Source organism: Monodon monoceros, unplaced genomic scaffold (assembly GCF_005190385.1).
Source record: "Monodon monoceros isolate NGI ecotype Baffin Bay Population unplaced genomic scaffold, NGI_Narwhal_1 Super_Scaffold_7, whole genome shotgun sequence".
Lineage (NCBI taxonomy): Eukaryota > Metazoa > Chordata > Mammalia > Artiodactyla > Monodontidae > Monodon > Monodon monoceros.
In genome coordinates, this window is record NW_021703784.1 from 53,319,019 (window position 1) to 53,343,673 (window position 24,655).

Here is a 24,655-nt window from a genome sequence, read left to right on the forward strand (position 1 = left end):
ATTCCTTCTAGAGAATTTTTCATTCCATTTATTGTGTTATTCATCATTGTTTGTTTGCTCTTTAGTTCTTCTAGGTCCTTGTTAAATGTTTCTTACATTTTCTTCATTCTATTTCCAAGATTTTGGATCATCTTTACTATCATTACTCTGAATTCTTTTTCAGGTAGACTGCCTATTTCTTCTTCATTAGTTTTGTCTGGTGGGTTTTTACCTTGCTCCTTCATCTGCTGTGTGTTTCTCAGTCTTCTCATTTTCCTTAACTTATTGTGTTTGGGGTCTCCTTTTTGTAGGCTGCAGGTTCGTAGTTCCTGTTGTTTTTGGTGTCTGCCTCCAGTGGGTAAGGTTGGGTCAGTGGATTGTGTAGGCTTCTTGGTGGAGGAGAGTGGTGCCTGTATTCTGGTGGATGAGGCAGGATGTTGTCTTTCTGGTCGGCAGCACCACATCCATTCGTGTGTTTTGGGGTGTCTGTCTGTGAACTTAGTATGTAAGTTTTTAATTATTGTTATTTTTGTACTACCTCTTTGAGAATTTAGAATAGATGCTAATTATAAGAATACCAGTTTCTTATAATTTGATAGAATAACAAAACTAATAGTAGAAAAGTTGTACAGATCATCTTATATATTTGTTTTACAGTTAGTACATTTTATAATTAGAATTGTTCAGACTCAGAGTGAAGCAGTAAATGGCCCAAGGTTACCCAGTGATGGCATCAGGGACTCAGTTTACAACAACTGATTCTCCAATGACAGGCGTATCTTAGGCCAATCTGGGTGCCTGGGGCTAGATTAGATATTCACACTAGGTTCCTAACTTTATGCTTTGAGGGCCAGCAGTCTGTGTGCCATGAGAAACTGGTGGCTCCCCTTGAGTTTGCATACGGCTGGGTGGAGCCAATGTCATAATTTCGTACTGTCCTAGGAGAGGAGTATTCCCTGGTGTGGACCTGGGCCACTGCAGATATACATGGTGGTTTTTTCCTTGACAACTTAACCCCTCATTTCCTCTTCATGAGTTGAAGACAAATCCTGAAAAGAGGAGGGTAGTATAGCCATGATGTCTGTGGAAGTGAATGACCTAGTGTGCTGTGATGGAAACACAGAAGGAAGGAGGGAAGGGGAATGGAAAAGAAAACTCCTTGGGTGTTTTATTTCCCTCCAGAATCTGCTAATCTTTCTGTTGTGTGAGGAGAGAATTGTAGAATTTTAGGACTGAAAGTTCCCTTTAGGGGCATCTAACACAGCCTTTACCCCATGTTTAACTTTCTTCTGCAAAGTTCCTGTCAAGTATTTCTCCAGTGTCTGTTTGCATAATTTCATGATGAAGAGCTCTCTATTGCTAGAGGCAGTCATTTTCATGGCTTGACATTTTGGCTCATAAAACTAAAATCTGCTGCTGTGTGCCTTCTAATCACTGGCCTCTCACATAAGGGCGTTTAGGCTCAGGCAGATGAAATGGTGTATATCAGGCCATTGTGTGTGCATCTTCCATTCTGCCTCCAGCTAAGGGGATCAAGCAAGACAGAGACCCATGAGCTCAGTTCTGGAGCCTCAGATTCAACCTTGTGTCTGAGTGATTTTTATTAAAACTATTTATTCTTTTTTGTGGACTTGCTGAGTTTTTTAGTACTAGAATCATTAGAATTTATTACTATTAGAATATATGAATACTAGAAAGAAACTTGCTAATCATATGTCCTGTTTTCATTATCATTTTATGAATTAGTAACTGCATTCCAGAGGGTAGAGACATCTGCCCAAAGTTATACACAGAAATTCTGTGACAGAACTGGGATTAGGACCCTGGTCTCCTGGCAGCCAGTCCTGGATGCCTTTTCATAGACAGCTCTTACAGAGAAGCTATACCAAACTCTAAAACTTTTTTTTTTTTAGTGCCATGTGGCTGGGTACCTTGAGATTTCTATTAGGAGAGACAGAATCAGTTAAAAATTACATAGATTTCCATCTAAAAATATCATGCTGTTTTTCCCCATCACAAGACAATGTAGAAGGACTCCATCAACAAATATTTATAGACCACCTGTAGGAGCTCATTTGCCACATTCTTGAAAGTGTCCACTTCAGGTCACAATTCAGAAATCTTTATTTTGTGAAGTTTCCAAACCGTTCCCTCCCCCTGACCTCCATGCCTCATGGAAATGTTTCTTATTATAGAACTTTTCATGCTGTGTGGGCAGTATAGTATGGTGAAAAGAATATTGGATTCAAACAGGCAGACCTGGGTTGGATCTTGGCTCCAGTAATTCATGTAGAGTGCTTATCAAAGTGCTAGACATGTAATAAGAGTTCCTGAAATGTTGCCTACTGTTATTGTAATTATTTTTATTGTTACTCATGTCTTATTTCTCCCTTTAACCTGGGAGCTCTCAAGGGAAGTGTTTGGTTTTTTTTTTTAAGCTGTACCTCATAACCCATGGTTCACGGATTTAACATAGTACGCTGGACCAGCATTTTAAAAAAGTAAAAAAAAAAAAAAAAAAAAAAAGTCAAATATACCAGGGAAAATATCAGAATATACTGTATATACGAAGAACAAGGATTGTCTTTTGAAACTTTTGTCTCAGTTTTATATTTACGGTGTGTGTGCACACATGTGCATGTGTGTGTATGTACTGGGATTCCATCTGAATTGTATTCTTATTGTAGATTGTAGTCAGAACAGTTTGATAAACCCTGCTTTAGGGAAGAGACTGCTATTTATATCTTTTATTCACAGGATCTAGCACAGGGTCTGGAACAAATCTGATTCACATGTAACTAAGAAAAGGCACCCTGAAATTAGTTGCTTAATATATGATACAGACAGTAAATGTGATAGCGGTTCAAAGAAAGGGGAAACTGTCTTGAGAAACAATTTAGTAAAGTAGTTGAGAGCTTAGGTTTTTGGTGTCTGAAAGATGTAGGGGTAAATTGCAGCTGTGCTACTTATCGGCTAAGGCAATAGGCAAGTAAGTTACTAACCTCTGCTATCTTCATTTTCTTCATCTCTGAAATGGGGATAGCACTTCCCTGGTGGCGCAGTTGTTAAGAATCCGCCTGCCAGTGCAGGCGACACGGGTTCGAGCCCTGGTCCGGGATGATACCACGTGCTGCTGCGGAGCAACTAAGCCCATGCGCCACAACTACTGAGCTTGCGCTCTAGAGCTCGCGAGCCACAGCTACTGAGCCCGCGTGCCACAACTACTGAAGCCCGCGCACTTAGAGCCCGTGCTCCGCAACAAGACACCACAGTGAGAAGCCCACAAACCGCAACAAAGAGTAGCCCCCGCACGCTGCAACTAGAGAAAACCCGCGCACAGCAACGGAGACCCAATGCAGCCAAAAATAAATAAAAATAAAATTAAAAAATTTATTAAAAAAAATAAAATGGGGATAAATAATTACCTCAAGTTGTGAAGATTAAATGAGATAAATTTACTATAGTGGCTGGCTCATAATGAACTCTTGCTTAATATTTTCATGGACTGAAGTGGTCATCGGAGGCTTTTTTGAGGAGTCAGGCATTTGTCCTTGAAGTACTGGTAAGAATTAGATGTGGGAAATGTTCGAGAAGTCCTGTGTGTGGCGGAGTACTCTGTTAAAGCCCTCACTGTTTTTCTCTTATGTATCCTTTCTCCATGTTTTCCTTACCAAGATACCACAGTCATTTTTCTCTTCAAAACCCCTTCTTGGGGAGAAAGTCCAATGTAAGTTTTTACAGCTTGCCTTTGGCCCCTTCCGGAGACCAGTTCATTCCCATAGACAAGGAAAAGGAGATTAATCCAAGTTGTCTGACCCAAGTTATACTTTTAGGCAGAACGCCTGCCTAACCTCGGGAGAGAGCAGTGACCAAAGCAGTTTCAGCTTGGCTCCTGCAAGAAAGGACCCAGGGCAGGTAAATTGGAAGAAATCTTGGCTTCTTATCCAAAGTCTCGGCTGGAGCTCTAAAGGGCAGGTCCTTGAGAAGGCAGGCAACGGAAGGGTGGGGAGAAAGGTCAGCCCTTCTCTGACTTCTGATGATGCTAGAAAAGAAACAGATTTTGTTTCCAAACCTGGGGATGAGGGAGGGAGAGATGAAGAGGGAGGGAGAGATGAAGAGGGAGAGGGTTGGAGGGAGTGGGGAAGAGAAAGAGGAAGTGCTTGCTAGGTATGTGAATTAGCTCGTGGAAGGAGCACCAGTCTGGGTTCCAGTTCTGGCTTTCCCACTGAATCTCTGTTCTTTCATAAACTACTTGCCCATTTTAGCTCTTGGTAAAGTAAGGAGCTCTCTAAAATCTGTTTTAGGTCTAAAACTTTTATACCTGTTTAATAAAGTCCAGAAGAAAGATCCAAATAAAATACTCTAGGAGTTTAGAGGAGGAGAAAGAGAGAACTTCTGTTTGATTTGTTTAGCCTGTATTGGAGTTTCTCAATCTTGAGACTATTGATATTTTGGATCATATCATTTTATGTTAGGGGCTAGGGGCTGTCCTGTATATTCTAGGATGTTTAGCAGCATCCTGTCCTCTACCCAGTAGCGTCTACCCCCACTCCAGTTGTGACAATCAAAAATGTCTCTAGACATTGCCAAATGTCCCCTAGGGAATAAAATCAGCCCTGATTGAGAACCAGTGGTCTACATACATGCAAATTGTAGGGACAGTTAAAAGATAAATTTAATGATGATGATGATGATAATAATAATAATAAAATCTCAAATAGCACCTACTGTGTGCCAGACACTGTTCTGAGGCTTTAAATATATTAGCCCATTTAATCTCCATAATAATCCTATGAGTTAGGTACTCTTCTTGTCCCTGTTTTACAAACGGTTAAACTGAGGGAATAAGGTTCAGTGAATTGATAGCGGCTAATGTTTTTATGAATTGCTATGTGTCAGGGACTCTGCTAAGTACCTTATGTATATGTTATCTCATTTAATCCTCACAGTCACGCTGTGAAGTGGGTACAGATGTTACTGCAGTTTTACAGATGGGGAAGCTGTACTGTGTCTAACCCTGTACTGAGCACTGGGGGCACTCTGGAGTGGATTAGTTTCCAAAGCGCTTTTTCCTATTTTATCTTCAGAATAGTGTTGTGAAGTAGATAGAATTATGGCCATTTTATAGTTGAAGACACTGAGACTCAGAGAGAGGAGAAGAAACTGGTGGAGCTGGCGTTTATTGTGTATATGTTTTATGTTTTTTTTGTGGTTGACCGTGGTGCTCTAGCCACACAAAGCAGCAGGCAGTCAGGTGACAACGTGTATGGCAAAGAAATACTGAGCCCCTATTTGTGATGGAGGGAGAGGTGAGAGGAACTCCTTCTGATTTGTAATCTAAAGTTTGTTGATGACGTTTTCTTCTGCATATGTGCTCTCCTACCCACTTCTTCCTTCCTGATTGACACTGGCTGTGTATCACAAGTTGTAATTATGTTACAATGGGCTTGCTTATTTATTTATTTATTTATTTATTTTTTGCGGTATGCGGGCCTCTCACCATTGTGGCCTCTCTCACTGCAGAGCACAGGCTCCGGACGCGCAGGCTCAGCGGCCATGGCTCACGGGCCCAGCCGCTCGGCGGCATGTGGGATCTTCCCGGACCGGGGCACGAACCTGTGTCCCCTGCATCGGCAGGCGGACTCTCAACCACTGCGCCACCAGGGAAGCCCGCTTATTTATTTTTTGATATCGGACTTCTGTAGCGTTCTCTTCTGTAAACTCCATAAATACAGACTTACATGTAAACAGACTCTGTTCAACACACTATCTCAGCACAGTGCCGTGTGTGCAGTAGTTACTTTTATTTGTGAAATTTCTGAATTAGTAGGCACATGGGAAGGGAACAGAATCAGAGAGAATGATTTATTCAAGATTAGGCAGCAATTTGGTTGCAATTTTGGGACTAGATCTGATTTTCCCTATCTTCAGGCCCAGAATTCTTTGTAAAACATTGTTTTGCTTGCCATATACCTATCATACAGTTGAGATTATATGATTTTGCTGTGTGGCCTTAGGCAAATCCCCCGGTGTTCCCTTCTATAAACAAAAGTATTAAACAGCTGCTTGTTTCTCCTTTCCATCTTTGGTTGCCCACCAGTGGTGTCCTGGTGTGGCCTCCAACCACAGGATAAGTGTCTACTGTGAACCAGGAAAGCCTCATTCTCCTTGCCAACCCAGAACTAGGAATCCTGTTATCTCTCCTGAACAATGACGTCATATTTCAGTGGTAATGTGGTCAGGGTATAGGAATTGAAACAAAGTAGTTTTAGGTTCTAGGGAAAGAAGGCAATTGGGTATCTACTTATAACCCTTCTTTCTTCAGTACTGCATGCTGAGTGCCTATGTTCATAACTTTAGAGCTTTCTTAGTCTTCATTGTAAATTTGGGGGTCTGCTCATTTTCTTTTTATTAATAGCTTGTAGGAAAATACCACAAAGCTACTTAAATCAGGTGAGAAAAATGTCCTCTCTTTGTTTCAAATATTTTTGTCAGTTAAACTAGTGACAAGAAATGTCTATCAAGAGAAAGTAACTGTCTTAGGAAATTAGCTGTATGCAAGGCACTTTTCATGTCTGTTTTCTTACCTTATTTTGCAGCCACTTTGCAAAGGTAGTGATTACTATTATTATCCTAATTTTACAAATAAAGCAAGTAAGGTTCAGGGAGAAGTCATCGTGATGCAGGTAGTGAGAAGTAAGAACCAGGATTCGAACCTAGGTCTTACTCTTAAGACCAGGGGATGCTCTTGTCACTCTACCATAGTGTGTGTGTATTTAACAGCTTTATTGAGACATAATTCACATACCATAAAATTCACTTACTTAAAGTGTACAATCCAATGTTTTTTAGTATATTCACAGGGTTGTACAACCATCATCACATGTTCTGTTGAATAGTTTTAGAACATTAGGCCTCCTAAAAGAAACCCTGTGCCCATTAGTAGGCACTCACCATTCTCCCCCATTCTCATCACCCTGGCCCTAGACACCTACTAATCTACTTTTTGTCTCTTTAGATTTGATTTGTCTATTTTGGACATTTCATATAAATGGAATCATACAGTATGTGGCCTTTTGTATCCTGTTTCTTTCATTTAGTGTGTTTTCAAGGTTCATCCATGTTGTAACTTGTATAATTTCTTTTTATTGCTGAGTAATATTTGATGATATTTTTTGCTGAATAATATTTCATTGTATGGATATACCACATTTTATTTATCAGTTTGTCAGTTGATGGACATTGGATTGTTTCCACTTTTTTAGTACTATGAATAATGGTACTCTGAACATTTTGTGTGTGTGGATGTATATTTTTATTGATCTTAGGTATATACTTAGCAATGGAATTGCTGGCTCAGACGGTAGCCCTATGTTTAACCCTTTGAGGAACAGCCAGACTTTTTCCCAAAGGAACTGCAGCATTTTACATTCCCACAGCAGTGTATGAGGGTTCTAATTTCTCCACATGTTCATAAACACTTATTATTCTCTTTTTTTGTTACAGCCATTCTGGTGGATATGAAATGGCATCTACCTCATTGTGATTTTGATTTGAATTTCCTTAATTACTAATGATGTGGAGCAACTTTTTATGTGCCTATTGACCATTTATATATGGTCAATAGGCACATATAATAGCATCTTTTTGATGCTATTATAAATGGAATTTTTTAAAATTTCAATTTTTGGATCGTTCATTGCTTGTGTATAGATATAAAATTGATTTTTGTATTGATCTTGTATCCTGCAACCTGGTTGAACTTTATAATTCTAATAATTTTTGTGTGTGTGTCTGTATGTATGTGTATATGTGTGCGCCTGTGTGGGTTCCTCAGGATTTTTTGTATATAAGATCATGTCATCTCAAACAGAAAAAGTTTTACTTCTTCCTTTCCAATCTGGATGCTTTTATTTCTTTTTCTTGACTAATTGCTCTGGCTAGAACCTTCAATACAATGCTAAATAAAAGTGGCAAGAGCAGGTATCCTTGTTTTGTTCCTGATTTTAGGGAGAAAGCATTCAATTATTTACCAATTAAGTATCATATTAGCTGTGAGTTTTCCATACATGCTCTTTATCAGGTATAAGGAAGTTTCCATCTATTCTTGTTTTCTTGAGTGCTTTTAACATGAAAAGGTGTTGGATTTTGTCAAATGCCTTTTCTTTATCAATAAAATAATCTTATGGCTTTTTTTTATAAGCAGATATTCATTTTTTAAATTATTAGTTATTTATTTATTTCTGGCTGTGTTGGGTCCTCGTTTCTGTGCGAGGGCTTTCTCCAGTTGCGGCAAGTGGGGGCCACTCTTCATCGCGGTGCACGGGCCTCTCACTATCGCGGCCTCTCTTGTTGCGGAGCACAGGCTCCAGACGCGCAGGCTTGGTAGTTGTGGCTCACGGGCCTAGTTGCTCCGCGGCATGTGGAATCTTCCCAGACCAGGGCTCGAACCCGTGTCCCCTGCATCGGCAGGCAGATTCTCAACCACTGCGCCACCAGGGAAGCCCGATCTTATGGCTGTTTTTCATTTGTTCTGTTAATATGGTGTATTGACTGATGTTATTGGATGTTAAAACAACCTAGCTACCTGGGATCATACTGTATTTTATGACAGGTACTTATTGGGCACCAGCTACTTACCAAGCCTGTAGGAGTACATGAATTACTAAGATGTTGGCGCCATTCACTGTAATTGAGGAGACAGAAAAAAACACAGGCTTAAAGTTGAGAACACAAGAGTGTGATAAAGACAGTATCTTGTGTTGATGTGTGATAAATAGTTACCAAATGAACTCTACAGTGACCTTATTTTCAGGCCATTCAGTGATTATAGGGTTGGCATTTTTTTTTGGCTGCGCCACAAGACTTGCAGGATCTTAGTTCCCCTACCAGGGATCGAACTTGGTGCCCCAGAGGTGGAAGCGTGGAGTTCTAACCACTGGACTGCCAGGGAATTCCCTAGGGTTGGCATATTGTAACTCTTTGTGAGGTATGTCCTTTCCCTTCTCCAAGTCTCAGCTTCACCATCTGTACATGGGAAGGGAAGGTTGGACTTCGTGGTATTTCAGATCCCTTCTAGTTTTAACATATTGTGAAATTACTTGCCTTTTGTGGGGCTTCTTTCACTTAAGTCCTTCTGAAGAGTTTGGGTTTTTTTTTTTTTTTTTGGTAAGTTTCAAGTGGCTAGGTAGTTAGGTGCCTATTCGTGTTCTGAGTGGTAAAAAGATCCTTTACTCCTTCTTAGTTCACCTTAATCACACTCCCATCTCGGAGAGATTATTTTCTTTCATATTATTCCAAATTCCCTTGAAAAAGGCCATGTCCCTAAGTAACACATAAATTTTATGAGGAGGAGAGGTCACTGGGGGTATCTTTCAGGGCTGAGATGTACATTTAGCTAACTGTTAAACATTGGGCACATCAGTGCATTCTCTTCATGTTTCAGTTGCCTCATCTGTCAAATTGAAAAGAGGAGACCACTTCTATTGCATAATCTCATAGGCTTGATATATTAGTTGTAAATGATATCCTAGATGCATATAGAACTGGGTATAAACATGAGTTATTTGCAGAAGTTAGAGTTGCAAATAATGTATCACATAATGTAAACATAAACAATAATGCAAATGATTGTCAATGTTGTAAATAATAGCAAAATGTTATAAAATGTAGCAAAAAAGAGCTAAGTAATAGATACATTTTAAGCCGCTACTGTTCTCGGCACTTTTGATAGGTGCTGTAAGCATTATTTCTCCAACACTTCGCAAGAACAACTTTATCTCATTTGGTAGGTGAGGAAATTCCAGTTCAGAAAGGTTAAATAACCAGCCCAAGGCGGCAGAGTATGGAATCAAAACTAGACCTAACTCTAGAGTCCATATTCTTTCTATTATATTTTGCTGCCATTGTCTCATTACTGTTGATGTTCAGTTTGCTAACTTGCTCAGGACGGTGTCTGCCAGGCTTCTCCACTGTGAAGCTATAATTAATAAGTATTTTATAGGAAGGTACTATGAAACTATGTAAATATCTTTCTCTTTGCCAAACTTTCAATATAGTTAGTTATTTGTATCTGTTTGGACTCTTGGCTTCCTACTTTATTCAATGGGTAGCAATCTATTGCTATATCATTTTTTATTGATGTTCAAATTCTCCCTGATTTGGCTACTAGGAGCCCCATTCAGGTTGGCTTCTGTCTACTTTTATGTCCCTATTACTCTTTGACCACTCCCTTTCTTTCTGACCAAACAAGATATTCTAGATTCATTTGTGCTTTCTGTGCCCCAGGCCTGGAATAATCCATTTCACCAAGGAGCCGTAGTTTCTTTTATTGTTCAGTAGTATTTAGAAGCCAAGGTCTGGCTGCTAGATATGCTTATTGCTGTTGGATTGGTGCTGGGTGGTGGCCCTCTCAGTAGACATAGTGAGGAAATGAAGTTCCAGCTCCCTATTATAGGCTCTTCCCACTGTGTGGATGCCCTCCTCATTCTGCTTGGGTTCCAACATCCTAAACCAGGCTGCTCTACCATTGGGACTCCTTCACTTCTTCACCTTGGGCTCTGACATACTGTGTCAGGCAACCCTCCCCACACCCAATATGGATGCCCTCCTCACTATACTCAGTCCTCCTCCCTGCCCTATGTGTGGATGCCCTTCTCACCACCTTGGGCTCTGATTCTTCTTACCAGGCTTCCTCTCCCTTCTACCCTCCCCAGTGTAGACCTGGGGTATAGACAGTGTAGACAATGTTGGGCTGCTCTTATCATCTCTTAACTAGACTATTATAACACAGTAGATTCCTAACAGTCTTACCACTTCTAATCTTCCCTTACCTTACATACTTCGAGTGATCTTTCTAAAATATGTCAAACACCATAGCTCTGCTTAATAATAGTTCCCCTTGTTTGTAGAATAAATTTCAAGTTCCTTAGGCTGGCATTCAAGGCCTTCTAAGATCTGACCCAAATGTGCCTTTCCTGCCTCATTTCTTATTTATTCTTCTGTGTACCCTGCACTCCAGTCATGGTCACTGGCCATTCCTTAGACATAGCCCAGTACATATACTCTTCCATTTTGCCTTTGCCTTCTCCTCTACCTGACTTAGCCAACTCCTTTCTTCACAATTTGACAGAATCCCTTGGGGTCCTATTTCAGATGTCTGGTGTGAGATGTCAGAATCTGAGAACAGTGTGGAGGGGACTTTTAAGGGGAGGGGGTTACCTGGTGAAGCCTCTCTGACCTTCACAGTAAAAATTAATCCCTTTTTTTCTTCTGATGGAGTACTTAGCTCATTCTTCCTGTTTTCATGATTAATTTTTATCTGTTGTCTCTGATTCATTGGCTGGTCCTCGAAAGCACCTGATGGAAGTTGTCGAGGGAATGAATTCTGGGTTGTGAGTCTTTTTTTTTTTTTTTTTTTTTTTTACTTTTATTGAAGTATAGTTGATTTACAATGTTGTGTTTATTTTCTGCTGTACAGCAAAGTGACTCAGTTATACACACACACACACATATATGTGTATATATATATACATTCTTTTTCATATTCTTTTCCATTATGGTTTATCACAGGTTATTGAATATAGTTCCCTGTGCTATACAGTAGGACCTTGTTGTTTATCCATCCCATATATAATATTGAATAGTTTGCATCTGCTAATTCCAATCTCCCAATCCTTCCCCCCCACCCGCTGCAACCACGAGCCTGTTCTCTATATTTGTGAGTCCATTTTTGTATTGTAGATATGCTCATTTGTGTTGTATTTTAGTTTCCACATATAAGTGATATCCTGTGGTATTTATCTTTCTGACTTACTTCGCTTAGTATGATAATCTCTAGGTCCATCCACGTTGCTACAGATGACATTATTTCATTCTTTTTAATGGCTGTGTAATATTCCAATGAATATGTATACCATATCTTCTTTATCCATTCATCTGTCGATGGACATTTAGGTTGTTTCCATGTCTTGGCTATTGTAAATAGTGCTGCTCTGAACATAGGGGTGCATGTATCTTTTCAAATTATTGTTTTGTCTGGGTATATGCCCAGGAGTGGGATTGCTGGATCATACAGCAACTGTGAGTCTGTTGTTTTTATTTAAAATCTGTTTATAGGCCTTGGTGAGGTCTAAGAGGCTCTAACTACAGGAAGGGGTTTGGACCGTGGCACTGCTGGGTCAGATACCTGCCCTATGCCAGAGCTCTTGCTGAGAAAATTATGTACTCACATGGCTTTCCTCTTTTGTAAATTCCAAATATGTTCTTTAAAACAAATTTCTTTACACTCTCTTCCCAAATAAAATAATTGCTGGCTACACGTATGTGGGTATTTAAAGCTGCCAGTAATAGCAGCTACATCACTACCAAAAAAAAAAACCCTATCCCAAACTGTATGAAGGACAGTATGATGACAACATGTGTCTTCTGACAGCCTGTCTGCCATTCAGTCTGTCTCCGGAGAGGCATTTAGGAGGAAGTGTTAGCAAAGGAGGGTTTTAGACTTTCTCAGTGACTTACTAATCTGCATTGTTCAGGTGCTGTAGGGAGAAAAGAAGCATCACAGGTTAGGTTTCTTGCAGGTTGTGGGGGTGTTTGGGGAGGAAGAAGAGGATAGGGGACTGTGTTTTCTTACGTCTCACTACCACTCCTACTTGCTCCAGCCACTGTCAGATCTTGATCCTCTCTGCTAATTCCCTTCTCCTGGCCTTTGTCTAGGTTTTTCTTTTCTACTCTTAAGTTTGAACTGTCTGATTTCAAAGCCTAGGCTCTTTCCATGTTTCATAATCACTGTAATGAATGGTAAAAAAAAAAATAGATTGTTCACTTTTGCTTTTCCTGTCAGATTTTCAGTCTAGTTAAAATAATTTCAAAATTCACATCAGAACATTTTCTAATATACATATTCAATTTTTAGCTCATCCTACTGAGGTGTGGCACCACAGGGATGGCAATCAAGCTGCACTTACCTACAAGGCTAACTTAGTTTGATTTGGTCTGAGAGACAATGAAATGTTCTCAACTCAAGATTAGCACTGTTCCATCAGTCTAGAAGCAATTGAAAGCTTTTATTCTGTAATGTTGGCGAAGCAGTATGGGAAGATCTTTAGGATGTGATGGACTAGAATTCTATCTAATTCCAGGTCTAATATTTACTAGGTTTGCGGTCTTTGGCAAGTGTTATGCTCTCTGTGCCTCAGTTTTCTCATCTGTAAAATGAGGATAATAAAGCTGATTTTTTAGCTATTAGGATAAATATGTTTCTTCTAGGGCAGACTGATTTTGACTTTGTCAGTGACAGTGGGAGTCATCAACCTAAGCATTGTCTGTAGCCTAGTATATCATTTCACTCTTCAAGTCACTTCTACTCACATTATCTTATATTAGTCTTCACAGTGTGTTCTGAGAGGAAAAGACTGTGTGATTGTTCCCACTTGTAAAAAATGAGGAAGCTGATGCTCAGAGAAGTTAAGTGGCTTGTCTGAGGACCGGGACTTATGAGTCCCAGTTCAGGACTCCTTCTTTTGTACACTGACCAATCCGTGGAGAGGGCAGCATGGTAAAAAGAGTCCTGAATTGAAAATCAAGAATACCCTGATTATAGTCTTAGCTAGGAAAATTTGGGAAAGTCATCTCAGTTTCTACTTTATTGAAATAAAAATGCTGTCTGTTTTGCCTAACTCACTTTGGTTTGTTTATTCAGCAGACAATTATCAAACATTTACTGTGCTATACACTGGTAGGCCTGGTTCCTTCCCTGAGGCTGCTCACACTTCACTATGGATAATAGATTATCTGTATGAGTGAGAAGAGCTATAGCAAATGTGTGTGTGTGTGTGTGTGTGTGTGTGTTTGGTGGGGTTAGGGGGTGGCCCTGGTGGTGGTAGTAGTCCACGAGAGACGGCTTTGGGACTGGGCTTTGCTTGTGAGGAGAAATCTCACAGGATTGTATGCAAAAATTAAATTGGATGATGGATACGACTGTGCTTTGTTGATTGTAAAGAACTGCATAGGGCTTCCCTGGTGGCGCAGTGGTTGAGAGTCCGCCTGCCGATGCAGGGGACACGGGTTCGTGCCCCGGTCCGGGAGGATCCCACATGCCGCCGAGCGGCTGGGCCCGTGAGCCATGGCCGCTGAGCCTGTGCGTCCGGAGCCTTTGCTCCGCAACGGGAGAGGCCACAACAGTGAGAGGCCCACGTACCGCAAAAAAAAAAAAAAGAACTGCATAAATGTTAGGGATTGTCATATCTTATAGAAGGTACTTATTTTCCGAAGCCTTGGCTGACACAGTGGAACACTATAGTTGGAGTCTAAGCTTAATTGAGAAGAAAGATTTCAGTGGCAAGAAAGATGGGAGCTCATTAAAGAGAAATCTGTGTCTAAAAGTGTTTTGAGTCTAGGAGTCCTTAAAATGGGATACACCTTTTAAAATGGTCTTATGCTTTGACGACACAGTGGACCTTAAAACTGCTTTTGGGTTTATAAAGAACTTATTTATAATCATCTTTTTAAAGAAGCACTTGTGTTGCTGCAGGATTTTAAATATTTAGGAGAGATATTTAAGGCAGCCTTGAAAACAAGAATATATCCTGGGATATAAGAGGAATCAGCAAGACAAAAGGAAATTAGGCGGCTGGGCCAAAAGGTATGTGATGCTCTTATTGTTTAGATTTGTTTGGATTCAGTAGGTATAATTGTTGAGAACCTTCTATGTATGAGGCTTTGATTAGGTACTGAGGGAATGGAAATGAATGAATGAAACATTCCCTTAGCAAAGGGAATTACAGTCTGGCTGGAAATGTAAGACACCTGTGGTAAATAAGGTGAGAAGAGTTTTCATGAGGTGCTCTAATATCCTGAGGGAGGAAGACCTATTCAAACTTTTGGGCAGGACTGCATCAGAGATGGCCAGTTAGAGGAGAGGACACCTGAAGATTAAGAGTTTTCCTGGAAACAAAGGGAGATAAGGAGAGATAAGGCTATTCCAGTCAGAAATAGCAGCATGAACAAAGGCATGAAGGCTTAGAGTAGTACCTGGTACTTAAAGCACTCAACAAATAGAGATAAATTCCTTAGAATTTAATGCTGGGATGTTGCAACTAATGAGACTGTGTGTTGTCCCTTTTTTGGGGAGAAGGTGAGAGCATTTTTAGTTTGTTAGGGTTAGTGACAATATGTTAGGCTGGAGTGTATTTTTTTCTCTACTGTTCTTTTTTTTATTGAGGTATAGTTGGGGTAAATAGTCTATGTTTCAGGTGTACAACATAGTGATTCACAAATTTTAAAGGTTATATTTCATTTATAGTTATTATAAAATATTGGCTATATTCCCTGTGTTGTACAATATATCCTTATAGCTTATGTATTTTATACATAGCAATTTGTACCTCTTAATCCCCTGCCCCATCTTTCCCCTCCCCATTCCCCTCTCCCCACTGGTAACCACTAGTTTGTTCTCAATATCTGTGAGTCTGCTTTTTTTGTTGTTGTTATATTCACTAGTTTGTTGTAGTTTTAGATTCTACATATGAGTATTTGTTTTTCTCTGTCTGATTTATTTCACTTAGCATAATACCCTCCATCTGTGTTGCTGCAAATGGCAAAAATTTCATTCTTTTTTATGGATGAGTAGTATTCCATTGTGTGTGTGTGTGTGTGTGTGTGTGTGTGTGTGTGTATCACATTTTTATCCATTCATCTGTTGATGGACACTTAGGTTGCTTCCATATCTTGGCTATTGTAAATAATGCTGCTATGAATATTGGGGTGCATTTTCATTTTCTTCAGATATATACCTAGGAGTGGAATTGTTGGATCATATGGTAGTTCTATTTTTAGGTTTTGGAGAAACCTCCATACTGTTTTCCACAGGCTGCACCAATTTACATTCCCACCAATAGTGCATGCATGAGAACGGTTTTCTCCACATCCTCTCTACCACTTGTTATTTCTGGTCTTTTTGGTGATGGCCATTCTGACAGATGTGAAGTGATATCTCATTGTGTTTTTTTTAAAAAATTAATTAATTAATTAATTAATTTTTGGCTGTGTTGGGTCTTCGTTTCTGTGTGTGGGCTTTCTACAGTTGCGGCAAGCGCGGGCCACTCTTCATCGCAGTGCGCGGGCCTCTCACTGTCGTGGCCTCTCCCGTTGTGGAGCACGGGCTCCAGACGTGCAGGCTCAGTAGTTGTGGCACACGGGCTTAGTTGCTCCGTGGCATGTGGGATCTTCCCAGACCAGGGCTCGAACCCGTGTCCCCTGCATTGGCAGGCAGATTCTTAACCACTATGCCACGAGGGAAGCCCTCATTGTGGTTTTGATGTGCATTTCCCTGTTGATTAGTTGAGTATTTTTTAAAAAACCAATTTATATATGGAAGGAAGGTATAAGTAAGAGTTAACTGAAATGGATAGTTGTCATTTGTTTTTACTGCACAGCACTTTGTGTCCCCCGTTTTTTTAAAAAAAATTTATTTATTTGTTTTTTTATGGCTGAGTTGGGTCTCCGTTGCTGCATGCGGGCTTTCTCTAGTTGCGGCGAGGGGGGGCTACTCTTTGTTGCGGTTCGCGGGCTTTTCATTGCGGTGGCTTCTCTTGTTGCAGAACACGGGCTCTAGGCATGTGGGCTTCAGTAGTGGTGGCACACGTGCTCATATGGGATCTTCCCAGACCAGGGCTCGAACCTGTGTCCCCTGCATTGGCAGGCGGATTCTTAACTGCTGTGCCACCAGGGAAGCCGCGTGTCCCCTGTTTTATGAGTCTTCTTGGTGGCAAAGATGCTGTCCCCTAAAGGAGATAAAAATTTAGATACTTGCTTCTCAAACTTCCTTGCTTCTAGGGCACTGGCAGTGACCTAGCTTTCACCAATACCGTATGCCCACACCACACTTGGTTTAGGACTTAATGACATGAGAGAAAAGGTAATGGGGAGCTAACTTTCTCTCTTTGGCTGTAGAGGCAGGTAGCATCAGCTGCAAGGTTGAGTTTCTGTCACTGAAGTAGCACTGATGCTAGTGGCTGTTGCACTCAAGCCAAATTCCTGCACTGCCAGAAGAGGTCTGGTGCTTACATCCAAGAATCTTCTGACTTAGGGGTCAGCAAACTATAGCCTGTAGGACATATTTGGCCAGTTGACTGTCTTTGTAAATAAAGTTTTATTAGAATACAGCCATACTCATTTGTTTACGGCTCTTTTTGTGCTACACAGGCAGAGTTGAGTAGTTGACACAGCAATGATACCACCTGCAAAGCCTAAAATATTTAGTCTGACCTTTTGCAGAAAAAAGTTTTCCAATCCTTGCTTCAACTGATGATGGTTGTCTCGTAACAAAACTGATATACTTCTTCCATTAGACAATGAGAGTTAATAGTTTGAATTTCACTCCCTTCCTTTTGATTTTTTTTTTTTTTTGGTACATGGGCCTCTCACTGTTGTGGCCTCTCCCATTGTGGAGCACAGGCTCTGGACGCGCAGGCCCAGCGGCCATGGCTCACGAGCCCAGCCGCTCCGCGGCACGTGGGATCTTCCCAGACTGGGGCACGAACCCGTGTCCCCTGCATCGGCAGGTGGACTCTCAACCACTGCGCCACCAGGGAAGCCCTCCTTTTGATTTTGATTTGGCTTCCAGGATACACAGAGCAAAATTCGGTCATGAATTGCAATAGCTACATTCAGTGTGGGTTTTTTGGTACTTGCTGTGATTTTCTTCTACTTTATGACCTATACCCCATTGATGATTACTATTGTCCTAGGATGTCTGTCTGTCTATCTATCTTATCTTTTATATGTGCAAGCAACTTGAAAGCCATTTTTGAAGAAGACAGAGTTATAACGTTATTCTTATAAAAATAAGGACTTATTAGGAAGAGTGATTGTCTGGTGTCTGTTACTGTGCAGTCCTCCTTTTATATCTACTCTGTATTTTTAAAATTTGCTAGATGATCTCCAATCTCATGCTAATAAGAGAAATTCATTTATGGTTAGGGGCCAGTGGCTGATAAGGAGTAGAGGATTCAGACTAGTAAGAATCCTCTTCCTCTTGATTCTCTAGTATGCTTCTTGTTTGTGTTAATTAGGAATGTCTTCAGCTGTAAGTAGTAGAAAAACCTAACAATGACTTAAAATGTAGGGATTAGCTTTCTTGACAAGAAGTCTGGAGGAGAAAGGATGGTTGCTGGCGTGGGTTCAGTTACTCACAATACCATTTGGATTCCAGGCTATTTCTGTTTTTCCAGTCTGCATCCTTAGAGTGTTTGCTTTCAGCCTTTGTGCTTATGATCTCATAGTTACAAGATGGCTACTATAGCTCCAGCAGGAATGTTTGAGGAAGAAGAAAGGGGGAAAGGCAGAACTAGCACTTCTTCTATGTCCTATTTTGTATTTAAAGCAACCATTTCCCCAGAATTCTTAGAAGCTTTTCATGACTTTACTGGCTAAAACTGTGTCACATGGGCACACCAAACTTTGAGGAAGGCTGGGAAAATGAATATTTAGTTGTCTCATTGCCTTCCTGAACAAAATTAGGGTTTATTTAGCGAGAATGAAGGGAAGAATAGTTATTGGTTAAGCATTTGAAAGTCATTTGACTTTGATGACTTTTTAATATGGTTTTTAAAAAAGTATTTGTACTCTATATCATTCCATAAAAATATGTCGTGGTGCCTACATTTTATTAAAGTTGCCATATTCTGGTCTGGGGATATAATAGTAAATGGGGACATAAAGTAATTTTTCAGTCTAGAGGTGAAACGGTATATGTTTTAATCTGCTAGGCTGGGTGGCTTAAACAAAAGAAATTTATTTTCTCACAGTTCTGGAGACTGAGGAGTCCAAGATCAAGGTTCTGGCAGGATTTGGCTTCTTGTAAGAGCTCTCTTCTTGGCTTACAGACTGCTGCCTTCTCACTCTGTCCTTGAGGCAGAGAGAGAGAGACAGAGAGAGATTCTAGTATCTCTTCCTCTTTTATAAGGACAGCAGTTCTATTTGATCAAGGTTCCTCCCTTATGACCGCACTTAACATTTTTTTTCCTTTACAATTATTATATTAAATTATAAATGTATAACAGCTTTTAAACTCTACCCACGCACTTAAATTTTTTTTAAAGGAAAAACGTTATGTCTTATTACACCATGATCCTGGCTAATAGCTTTTCTAAACTTTGAGAAAAATCTTAAAAAAGGTTTCACATGTCAACTGAAACTTACAAATTTAACATTATCAAAGAAGGACTGCTTCTATATTCTTACAAAGACCACTAGAAAGAAACAACAATTAAAAAGCTAAGAAACTGTCTCAAAGGCTTTTTTTTTTTTACAATCCTTCCTCCCCAGTAGGTAATGTTATTAAATAATCCAATCCATTCACAAAATGGCTCTCTGCATCTCCTCTGGTGTAGTCTGCATATTTATGCATGACTGAGATGAGAGTTTCCTTAACATTGTTATTTCGATAACCTGAAGCTGTTCTGTTACCTCTGGGCTCTCATCCTCTCCTATTTATACAGTGAAGCCCATGGTAAATAGAAACGAGCTCAATATTGGCTTCTCCCTCCATAACCCCCACTTCCTCCACTGCCTCCTGGACCATAGTTTCCTCCACCATATGGTCCCCCCTTGTTCCTGCTACCACCGAAGTTTCCACTCTTCATTGAGCCATAGTTAGTAGGTTGCTGATTATAATTTCCAAAATTATTAAAATTTCCACTTCCATAATTTCCTCCTCCATAGTTGTCATAGCCATCTCCGTAGCCCCCACCCTGGTTGCCATATCCAGGTCCTCCACCACCATATCCTTCTCTTCCTCCTCCATAACCAGGGCTACCTCCAAAATTACCACCTCCAGGTCCTCCTCCATACCCCTTATAGCCATCCCCAAATCCACGACCACTTCCATATCCATCAGATCCTCCTCTGAAGTTACTTCCTTGACCTCATTTAACTTTAATCACCTCTTTATAGGCCCTGTCTCCAATACAGTCGCAGATGGGGTTAGGGCTTCAACATATGAATTATGGAGGTAAGGAGGGCAAAATTCAGTCATAATAATGTATTAACAAACACTTTTAGTAAATTGAGATAAGTGGACAGATTGCTCTGAGGACCATAAGTAGCAGTGGCTAACTCTGTTTGAGGGAGTTTGGAAAAACCTTGGTAGAGGTGGTGACATTTGAACTGAATCCAAAAGGATAAGCAGAGGGGAAAATTATGGGAGAGTAATTTGTTACTGCATCCTATGTGCTGAGAGGTTGATTGAGGGTGTTAATACTTTAAAGATTATCCATTTCATTATTGTATACTTCTGATTATTATAATGTTCTTATATTGATATAAAATAGAATTCCCCGTTACTCTCTCTGTCTCTATTTGATGGAGAAGACAAAGTGATTTGTATGGCATATGACAAGATAATCACTCTTGGGCAACCTCTTCTTTAGGCCAATTCTAAGATTATATCCACATTTCTGGCCTTCATTGGTCTTTCTAGTTTCTTCCTGACTGGTCTTTCCAGCTCCACTTATTCATTCACTTATTCATCCATTCAGCCATTACTTACCAATCTCCTACTGTGTGCAAGGAATAGTTCTTAGGTCGGGGGATAAAGGAAAAGTTTTTGCTTGTGGAGCATATGTTCTATTGGTGGGAGTCAACCAAAAAGCAAACAAATATGTCAGTTGATGGTAAGTGCTATGGATACAAATAAAGCAGAGTAGGAGGGAATAAAGAGTGCTGAGATGGAGTGAAGAGAGGTTCCTGTCGTTTTATGAAGAGTGGTCAGGGAAGACCTCTGATGAAGTGATATTTGAGTAGAGACCTGAAGGAAGTGAGGAAAGGAGTCATATGGATATCTGGGGGAAAATGTGTTTTTAGGCGGAGTGACCATAGGTACCAAAGCCCAGAGGTGGGAGTGTACATAGCCTGTTGGTGGAAGCCATTGTGCCTGGAGCAGCGTGAGTGAAGGAGAGAGAAGTAGGAGACCAGGTCAGAGATGTAGCAGGGTAAGATGGGGGGTGGAGGAGGAGGATAGAGGTAAGATCATGTATGGCCTTGTAGGTCTTCCTAAGAACTTTAGCTTTTACATTGAGGGACTTGGGAAGCCACTGGAAGATTTTGAGCAGAAGAGAGTGATGTGATCTGAGACTTACATTATAAAAGGATCATCTGGGAGGCAGGAGTGGATCTGTTAAGAGTCTACTGCAATACTCTAAGTCACAGTTTCTCCACTGTCAACATTTTGGGCCAGGTAATCTTTGTTGCGAGGGGCTGTCCTGTGCATCATAGTATTATTAGTAGCATTCCTGACCTCTGCGCATTAGATGCCAGTAGTACCTCCTCAGTTGTTTCAACAAAAATTTCCCTAGACATTGCCAAACTTCTCCTTTGGAGAAAAATCTCTCCCCCCTAGCCTCCAAATATTGAGAACCACTATTCTAGGTAAAAGTTGCTGATGGTTTGGACCAAGGCAGTAGCAGTAAAGGTAACGAGAAGTGATTGGATTGTAGATATATATTGAAGGTAGAGTTATTAGGATTTGCCGGTGACTTTGAGGTAAAGGTGATAGAAAAAATGGAGTCAAAGATGAATCAGATTGGGATTTCCCTGGTGGCGCAGTGGTTAAGAATCCGCCTATCAATGCAGGGGACACAGGTTTGAGCCCCGGTCTAGGAAGATCCCACATGCTGCGGAGCAACTGAGTCTGTGAGGCACAACTACTGAGCCCACATGCCACAACTACTGAAGCCCACGTATCTAGAGCCTGTGCTCCACAAAAAGAGAAACCACTACAATGAGAAGCCCACGCACTGCAACAAAGAGTAGCCCCTGCTCGCTGCAACTAGAGAAGGCCCGTACGTAGCAACGAAGACACAACACGGCCAAAAATAAATAAATAAATTTTTATATATTAAAAAAAGATGAATCAGATTTTTGGCTTGGGTAATTGGAGGAGTAGAATTGCATTGAGATGGGGACAGGTGAAGAAGGAACAGATTTTTGGATCTGTTAAGTCTGACTGCCAGTGACACAGGTTTGTCTTCTGTTGTCTTTAAAAATGCTCTGTTTCTTGAAAGTAAGAAGTAGGTCTCCTCATATTTTCATCCTTTGTGACTGCACTGTATCTGGCATGTAGAACAAATTCAGTAAATGGTGAATGAATGATGAGATTATTTTACTATTTCCTTGAATGTCTAGATTATTTATTATTTCCTAAACTGAGCTCATGCTTTTTCCTCCTTTGGGCCTTTGCTTTTGTGGCTCCCTCAAGGGGATTCTCAACCCTCACCCCCATTCTCAGTACCTCTATTTATGAAAATTCTACTCCTTTTTAATACCCAACCCAAATACTGTCTCCTTCACAAAACTTCCCCCAGCTCTACAGATGTAGTTGGTGTCTCCCTTCTCTGTACTTTTTGCCTTGTTTGAACTTCGTGTACATTTTGATTTAGTTAGTTGCTTTGTATCTGACTGGCACTGAATAGATTTTTGCCTTTTTCCCCCCTTTTCCATCCTCCCATTGCTTATTTCTTTTCTTGAAGTATTTTGGTAAGCCATTATTGTTATCTATTTATTTTATTCTCCACCTCATTCCATAGTCCTTAATAGACAACTGGCTCTGCCATGTAATTACAAGAAAGAATGGTATATTAGGTGACTATTTTAATAGAACCCAAATCATCATTGTTGACTGACTTCCTCCTACATTTTTTTTAAAGACTTTATTTTTTTAAATTATTATTTTTTTATTTTGGCTGTGTTGGGTCTTTGTTGCTGCGTGCAGGCTTTCTCTAGTTGCGGTGAGCAGGGGCTACTCTTCGTTGGGGCACGTGAGCTTCTCATTGCAGTGGCTTCTCTTGTTGTGGAGCACAGGCTCCAGGCGCGCGGGCTTCAGTAGTTGTGGTGCACGGACTCAGTAGTTGTGGCTTGCAGGCTCTAGAGCTCACGCTCAGCAGCTGTGGCACATGGGCTTAGTTGCTCTGCGGCATGTGGGATCTTCCCGGACCAGGGCTCGAACCCGTGGCCCCTGCATTGGTAGACAGATTCTTAACCACTGCACCACCAGCGAAGTCCCCACTTCCTCCTACATTTAACTGGTAATATCAGAAGTTGTAATTCTCAATCAGTAAATGTATTGGTCTTAAATTATTTGTGGTTGCACAAGAATCAAATAAAAACAATCACTTTCAAATCCTATAGCCACTATCAGTGGAAACCTGTAATGTCTAAACAAATTTTGCTAATTATTACTGATCATTAGCCTTTGTATAGTGTTAACAGTGGTTGCAAACTCATATGCTTGTAGAAGTCAGCTGAATGACCTGAAAGGGCCTGATTAGGCTAAGATGACTACATAGACAAAACATCACTGGTCAAGATCCATGGGTTGAATGAATAGTTTGTGAATTATTTACTTTGGAAAACCAAAGGACTATATAAATGCAAGGAGTAATTGCACTTAAAACAAGTTAACTGCTAACTTGTGTAAACTTGGGCCAGTTATTTGATATATGTAGGATTTTATTTCTTTCATTGACTATGTAGTTTAGTCTTTTAAAGTCCCTTCTACCTCATTTGATTCTGCTTTTTCATTTCTTTAGCTAATAGTTTCTTCCTTGATTATAATTTACTAGCCCTCAGTAATAAATAAAATGCTGGCTTCTTATTAATATACCTCAATTTCATGAGTCTTGTATTTCATCAGAGGAAGCCATGGTTAGCCAAGCTTCCTATAGCAGTACCCACCATTGAAAGAGACAGCATGTGAGCTGGCTGGTCTGCATTCTATAACCAAACCAGCATCTGGTTTTTGAGAACTGAAATCTAGAACAGAAGATGCCTGAATTTGATCTTCCTTGCTAAAGATATTAGTGGTCCTGCCTTATACTATATGATACATGTTTTGTAGTTTCTTCCATCTTATCCTGTTTATTTTGTTTATTCAGTTTTCTAGTGCAGTACTTTTTACAGTTTTATGTATGCCACTCTCCCTTATTAGTGATGATTCCTGGAGTCATAGGCCATTTCTAGGTCATCTTTAATCCCTGTAACCAAGTACAGGCAAGGGCACATGGTAGATGTTTGATAAATGTTTGAAGAGATAGAATACTTACTAGATTTGCAGGTGATAAAGACTGGAAGGAAAAACTACTATGCTAGATGGCACAGAGAGAGAGAGACAGAGAGAGAGAGAATGAGCGAGTGAGAACGAGTGAGCTTGAAAAGGTGGGTTGAAGCCAAAAAAGATGAAATTTAAGGTGGATGGCAGTGAAGTTCTATATTTTAAGTCTGAAAGAAATGGCAAAATATGGGGAGCCTAGAGGAGACCTAGCCTGATGCTATTCTTATGAAAATTGTGGTTTTGGCTGCCTAAGGCCAGTGTCAGCCAAAGGCACTGCAGTGGCTAAAAAGCTAGTGCAGCTTCAGACTGAATTATTAGAAGTACAAAGTATAGTTAATGGAGGTGATAGTCCAACTACGTTCTATAGGGGATAGACTGCCCTTAGACTATCACCTTTCCCACAGGGTACCAGGCAGTAAGAGGGTCATTGCAAACAGGACTGTGTTTAGTGGAAGGTGCCCTAGTTGCACCAGGGTGATTGCAAACAGGACTGTGTTTAGTAAAAGGTGCCCAGATCACTCAAAGTAGAGTTTGAACTGTTCCCAGTCTGCAATGAGGTAAGCATAG

General features: G+C 40.4%; 1 protein-coding gene across 4 annotated transcripts in view; it reads left to right on the plus strand.

Annotated features, from left to right (window-relative positions):
• Positions 1-24,655, plus strand: part of PAK1 (p21 (RAC1) activated kinase 1) — a 155,063-nt gene that overhangs the window by 44,823 nt on the left and 85,585 nt on the right. Inside the window, exon 1 of one of the 4 annotated variants that reach the window (XM_029209057.1) lies at positions 3,406-3,541. The exons of the other annotated variants lie outside the window; for them this stretch is intronic. The gene's annotated coding sequence lies outside the window, so the exon portion shown is untranslated. Of the gene's footprint in view, positions 1-3,405; positions 3,542-24,655 lie in introns of those variants that run through there. 4 annotated transcript variants of the gene reach the window in all.